This window comes from Nelumbo nucifera, chromosome 4 (assembly GCF_055504915.1).
Source record: "Nelumbo nucifera cultivar China Antique chromosome 4, China Antique-T2T, whole genome shotgun sequence".
NCBI classification, from domain to species: domain Eukaryota; kingdom Viridiplantae; phylum Streptophyta; class Magnoliopsida; order Proteales; family Nelumbonaceae; genus Nelumbo; species Nelumbo nucifera.
In genome coordinates, this window is record NC_142652.1 from 81,977,439 (window position 1) to 81,983,538 (window position 6,100).

Here is a 6,100-nt window from a genome sequence, read left to right on the forward strand (position 1 = left end):
GAGCCAGGCCTCATCCCTTAGCAGGAGAGAGAGAGCGACTGCCCCCGCCTCGCCACACGCCGGCGGATCAGGAACCCGATCTGTCAAGTCAGCATCACCTCGGCACCCTCAGGACGGGCTCCTGAACACCAAAAACGGTTCAGTGCCTTAGCCGCAGACTACCTCCAGTAGTCCAGGCCCATTGAGCTCGAGAACACCGAGGCAAGCAGTGTCAGTGCCGGGCCTTCCAAGCAACAGAGGCGACGCCGGCGAAGTCTTCGAACTGCAACCCGCGTCCTACCCGAGCTCCGAGGCAAAGAAGAAGCGAGCTCGGGTGAGGTAAAAGCTACCCCTGTCCTCTCAGTCCCTTCCCCCCTACTCGACAAGTATGATGGGTCCTTTGACCCCAACAACCATGTCGATGCCTTCCAGTCCCAGATGCACCTGGCGAGGGCCAGCAAGTCCTGTATGTGTGTGGCCTTCACCACTACCTTCAGAGGAGTGGCTCGCACTTGGTATAGGAACTTGGCCCCCGGGTCAATAAGGAGCTGGGCCCAATTCGTGCAGGTCTTCACCGTGCACTTCGTCACCAGCAAGCGGTGCCCCCGAACCGAGGAGAGCCTCCTCGGTGTGGTCCAGAAGGAAGAAGAGCTCATCTGCAGCTACATCAAGCGGTTTAACGACGCATACCTACAGATCCCACGCCTGGACCCCGCAGTTCAGCTCGCGGCGGCCAAGAGGGGAGTGACGCACAAGGAGTTCAAGTGGCACATAGTGGCCAACCAACCCATGAACATCGCCAAATTCCTTGATCTTGCAGACAAGTTCATACGAACGGAGGAGGAGATCAATCAAAGGACTGGGGGCGGGTTTGAAAAAAGGAAGAGGGACGAACCCCCCAACCAAGGAGACAGCCGGAAGGATCCAGCTCGAGCACCGAAACTGAGCTAGCCGTTCCGAGCTCCTGTGGCAGGTTGGACAGGCTACACGCCCTTGAACACAAAGCGGGTTGAGATCTTGATGACGATCAAAGACACCCCGTACGTAAAGTGGCCACCTCGCCTAAAAGAGAACCCAAACGAGAGGAACAAAAACTTGTACTGCAGTTTTCATAGAGATCACGGTCATAGTACCGAAAATTGTAATAATCTCCACAACGAGATAGAAGAACTCATCCATCGCGGATAGTTAAGAAATTTTGTACAACATAGTAATAACAATAATAGTAATAATAATAAGACAGGTCAACAAGGAGAGCATGGTAAGGATGCTCCCGAATCTAGCAGCAGGTCGGCCGAACAGCCACAGAGACAGCCTCCAGAAGAGAGGCCAGTTCGAGGGACCATCCACGTGATAGTGGGAGGTTCGGTTATAGCAGGGTGCACTTCGGCAGCGGCTCGGACGTTAGTTCACGAACCTGCCCGAGAAGACTAGAATCCTCCAAAGAGGCCGAAGATGGAAAAACCAATTCTTTTCATAGAAGACGATGCGCGAGGGGTCCACTACCCTCACGACGATGCACTTGTGATAAAGCTGAGGATCAACGACTTCGAAGTCAGGCGCGTGCTTGTCGACTCAGGCAGCTCGGCAGACATTCTCTTCAAATCGGCGTTTGACCAGCTCCAACTGCAGGGAAGTGACTTGAAGCCCGCAAACACTCCCTTGGTGGGCTTCATTGGGGAAGAAGTCAGGCCCATTGGGAAACTGATAGTACCCGTTGAGGTTGACACGTGGCCCTATGCGGTCAGACTCAACCACGACTTCCTGGTGGTTGCAACCCCCTCCCCGTACAACGCCATAATAGGGCGGCCAATCACCCATGTCTTACGGGCGGTGGTCTCCACCTACTATTTGGCGATGAAGTTCCCCACGAACTTCGGTGTGGGAGTAGCGCGGGGCGACCAACTCGAGTCCCACAAATGCTATGTGGCCGCCTTGAAGGGAAAAACCAAGGTGGCCAGCGAACTCGAACTGGAGCGCCCTATAGAACAAGGCAAAGAGTGAGCTGCGCCCATAGAAGAAATGGTCACGGTCCCGACTTCGGCAACAGACCCAGCTCAGACGCTACAGATTGGTGCTTCCATCCAAGAACCTCTACAATCCGAACTGGTAAGTTTCTTACTTCAAAATTTAGATATTTTTGCTTGGTCCGTGGCAGAAATGCCCGGCATTGACCCTGTGCTCATAACTCACAAGCTCAATACTGACCCTGTAGTTAGACCCATTAGACAGAAGAAACGCAACCTAGCCCCAGAACGTTGGAGGGTGGTCGATGAGGAGGTCGAGAAGCTCCTCGAAGCAGACTTCATTAGGGAAGTTCATTACCCGAGTTGGGTAGCCAACCCAGTTCTGGTAAAAAAGGCAAACGACAAGTGGTGCATGTGCGTTGACTACACCGACCTGAATCGAGCTTGCCCGAAAGGCTGCTTCCCCCTCCCCAGGATTGACTGCCTAGTGGACGTGACCTCGGGACACGAGTTGCTAAGCTTCCTAGATGCCTACTCGGGCTACAACCAAATTAGGATGGACCCGACTGACGAGGAAAAAACAACCTTCATAACCAAGTTCAGCCTGTATTGCTACAAGGTCATGCCCTTCGGACTGAAAAATGCTAGGGCGACCTTCCAAAGACTCGTGAATAAGCTGTTTCATCCCTTAATTGGCACAAAGATAGAATGTTATGTAGACGACATGGTCGTCAAGACACAATTTTCGCATGAATTAATACAAGACTTGCATTTTGTCTTCCAAATTCTCCGTTAATTTAACATGAAACTAAACCCAAACAAGTGTGTCTTCGGTGTCACCTCAGGTAAGTTCCTAGGGTACATCATCAACCAGCGCGGTATTAAGGCAAACCTGAACAAAATAAAGGCCATCTTAGATATGAGACCATCACGAAAAGTAAAAGAGGTTAAGAGGCTAAACGACAGGATAGCCGCTCTGAGTCGTTTCATGTCTAAATTAGCAGACCGCTGCATGCCCTTCTTCAAGGCAGTAAAAGGCAAAGGGTTCGAGTGGAACCCAAACTGCCAGCTCGCATTTGACGAGCTCAAAAGATACCTCACCAGCATCCCAGTGTTGACCCGGCCCGAAGAGGGCGACGTTTTAGAACTGTACCTCCCGGCGAGCGACGAAGTGGTCAGTTCGGTACTGATAAAGGAAGCAGATCGGGTCCAACGACCCATCTACTATGTTAGTAAGATATTGTAGGGAGTAGAAACAAGATATCCAAAGATAGAAAAGCTAGCCTATGCGCTGGTCATTGTGGCCTGCAAACTCCGCCCGTATTTCCAAGCTCATACCATCGTCGTCCTCACCGAAAAACCCTTAAGGCAAGTATTACTTAGACCCGAGGTCTCTGGACGGTTGACGAAGTGGGCCATCGAACTCAGTGAATACGACCTCTAGTACAGGCCCCGAACTGCCATCAAAGCCCAAGCCTTGGCAAACTTTGTTGTAGAATGCACGTTCCGCTCTGAGACCCCTGGCCCAGTCGAGCACGAGGCTCCCAGTTCGGGTGAGCTCAGTGCTTCCAGGCAAGTCGAGTCCGAGCACCATGAGGTCGTACCCAGATCATATCTCTTCTGGTTAGGCCAAGTGCAAACTGGGATGAGGAGCCCTGGATCCTTCACGTAGATGACTCCTCGAATTAGCAGGGCAGTGGAGCCGGTGTAGTTCTTCGTGGCCCGAGTGGCATAAAACTGGAGTACGCACTACGCTTTGAGTCCGCGGCATCCAACAATGAGGCGGAATACGAAGCATTGATAGCCGGGCTAGCCCTAGCATAAGAAGTAAGAGCGAAGCATATAGTCGTCTGCAGTGATTCCCAGCTCGTGGTCAACCAGGTCACCGGCGAATATGAAGCTCGCAAGTCAACCATGATCGCCTATTTAGCAAAGGTAAAGGAGGCTCTCCTCAACTTCCAGTCACACTTCATCAGGCAGATCCCAAGGTCAGAGAACACTAAGGCCGATGCCCTGTCTCGGTTAGCTAGCACCAGTGACAACACCATGAGAACCGTGTATATAGAGGACTTACCTCGGCCTAGTATTCTCAGGGGGGCAGAGGAGGTCGCTCCCGTCCTTGAGGCAGAGCCGAGCTGGATTGACCCACTTGCGAGCTTCCTTCTACACGGAACCCTCCCAGTAGATCGCAATGCAGCCATAAGGGTGCAGCGCCAGGCAGCCAAGTATGTCATAATAGACGGACGACTGTACCGACGATCCTACATGCTCCCCTATCTGCGCTGCTTGCGACCTTCTGAGGCCGAGCTCGTACTACGTGATACCCATGAGGGTCTGTGCGGCGGACACTTGGGGGGCAGGGCTCTCGCCTAGAAGGCACTTCGACAAGGGTACTACTGGCCAACAATGAAGGCAGAGGCCACCGAGCTCGTTAAAAAATGCGACAAGTGCTAGAGGCACACCAATATCCACCATTAGCCTGCCGCCAACCTCAAGTACCTCACTAGTCCATGGCCCTTTGCACAATGGGGCATCGACCTAGTAGGACCATTCCCGCCAGCAACAGGTGGGAGGAAATTCCTAGTAGTGGTGGTGGATTACTTCACAAAGTGGGTAGAAGCCGAACCTCTCGCAATAATCACAGCTCGAAACGTCCAAAACTTCTTTTGGAAGAGCATAGTATGTCGCTTCGGGTTACCTCGGGTACTGATCTCCGACAATGGCAAGCGGTTTGAAGACATCAAATTTCAGGAATGGTGCCAAGATATGGGGATTCGGCAGAACTTCACATTGGTCGCACACCCGTAGGCAAACGATCAAGCATAAGTTATGAACAGAGCTATCCTCCGCGGGCTGAAAGTGCGACTAGACCGAGCTAAAGGGTTGTGGGCGGACGAGTTACCAAGTGTTCTATGGGCTCACCGAACTACAGAAAAAACCGCCACGGGAGAGACCCGCTTTAACCTCACCTACGGCACCGAAGCAGTAATACCGGCAGAGATCGAAGTACCCACACTACGACTAGAAGCATATGACGAGCAGACGAACGGAGACGAACTACGTATCAACCTCGATCTACTTGACGAGGTAAGAGATCTCGCGTACATCCGGACCGTAGCTTACCAGCAAAGAGTAGCTCGGTACTACAATGCCAGAGTAAAAATGCGAAATTTCCGCGTTGGCGACCTGGTTCTCCGTAAGATCATGGCACCCAAGCCCGGCGTTGGCAAGCTTGGACCGAATTGGGAAGGGCCCTACCGAGTAAAGAAAGCGCTCGGGGAGCATACGAGCTTGAAACCTTAGAGGGCAAACAAGTACCCCGAGCGTTGAACGTCGTTAACTTGAGACGATACTACCTATAGATCACCAAGCGAAGTGGACTAAGAGTCGCTACTAGAGCCTAAGGGCTAGAATGCCGAGCTAACAAGGACTTCGGCTTGGGCTAGAATGACAAGTAAATTGCTAACAATGAGCTGATAAGGACCTCGACATCTCATCATCAGAGGCCAAGTGTTAACACCAAAATAGGCCGCACGAGTATAGTAACCCAAGCAAAAAACAGATCGGGCATATAGTCAGTTCGGAAATACGGTCAGTTCGGAAAAAAGAGATAATGACAGAACAACACTTAACCAAAAGGAGAACATTTCATTGTGAAATACTTTGTTTACATTCCAAAAAAAAAAAACAATAGAAGCGAGCCCACAGGCCCGGAGGTACTTCTTCACCATCGAAAGGTACTTCAATGATACCCGAGGGTCCTGCCTCGTCCTTAGAATCCGATTCACCATCAGCTGCGTTGGCCATCTCCTGAGTAATGCGCGAAGTGGTTATGGCGCTAATATTGAGCTCGGGGTACGTATTCCGGATCATCCACCTGCTCAGTTTTAAACCCCTCCGGTACGAGTTCACCATTAGGTCATCAAAGTGTGGCGAGGCAATATAGTCATCGACGACCTTCTTCTTGGTATCCTCGATGCCCCGAGAAAAGATCTCGGTTCTCTCCCTGATGTCCTCCTAAAGGTATTCGACCTGATGCTGCAAGTCCAGCCTCAAGTCTGCCATGTGCTTCACCACCACTCCCATGGCCTCGGTGTCTCTCTGAGACCTTGCCAGCCTGGCCTGTGCAACGTGAGAAGCCACTTCGGCAGCGT